The following is a 934-nucleotide window of genomic DNA, read 5'->3' as shown; positions in this document are numbered from 1 at the left end:
TCTTCTTCTTCTTCTTCTTCTTCTTCTTCTTCTTCTTCTTCTTCTTCTTCTTCTTCTTCTTCTTCTTCTTCTTCTTCTTCCATAGGTACAGTAAATATTGGGAAAATTAGAACAGGAATTCTCTTTAGCTAAGAGTTACAGGGTTTTCTCCCCCCTTAAAGCATACTGCCATGGGAACAACTATGGACTCGATAACACACTCATTTTCATATCCCGAGTTCTTTTTATGGTGCCAGGGAACTTTCCAGTCAGCTGTGGATGTGTATACAGTATTTTTTTTAAATATGGAACGCTTCACAAATTTGTGTGTCATCCTTGCACAGGGACCATGCTAATCTTCTCTGTATTGTTCCAATTTTAGTATATGTGCTGCCAAAGGGAACACACAGTATTATTTTTCAATACAATATTTTTTGGTTAAAAGATAAAAAAGAAATGTTTCAGCATATTATAATATATAATTATATTATATTATACATAATTATAATATAATAATATAATATAATATAATAATATAATTAATATATTAATATATTATTATATTATTATAATATATTATATTATTATATTATATATATTATATAATATATATTATATAATATAATTATATAATTATAATATATATTATATAATATCATAATATATAATATAATATATTAATAATATAATATTAATAATATAATATTAATATATAATAATATAATATAATATATAATATATATAATATAATATATATATAATATAATATATATTATATAATATATATTATATATAATATATAATATATTATATATATTAATATAATATATATTATATAATATATAATATATATATTATATTATATTATTATATTATATATATTATATTTATTATATTATATTATATTATATTATATTATATTATATTATATTATATTATATTATATTATATTATA

General features: G+C 17.2%; 1 non-coding gene across 1 annotated transcript; it reads right to left on the bottom strand.

Annotated features, from left to right (window-relative positions):
* Window positions 1-278: 278 nt before the first annotated feature.
* LOC126021523 (U6 spliceosomal RNA) lies at window positions 279-385 on the bottom strand. Its single transcript, XR_007500032.1, has one exon. It is a non-coding gene; the product is annotated as a U6 spliceosomal RNA (small nuclear RNA).
* Window positions 386-934: the final 549 nt, after the last annotated feature.

This window comes from Suncus etruscus, chromosome 10, assembly GCF_024139225.1.
Source record: "Suncus etruscus isolate mSunEtr1 chromosome 10, mSunEtr1.pri.cur, whole genome shotgun sequence".
Classification (NCBI taxonomy): domain Eukaryota; kingdom Metazoa; phylum Chordata; class Mammalia; order Eulipotyphla; family Soricidae; genus Suncus; species Suncus etruscus.
The sequence above is the reverse complement of the archived record's forward strand: the minus strand, read 5'-3'. Positions and strand labels throughout refer to the sequence as shown.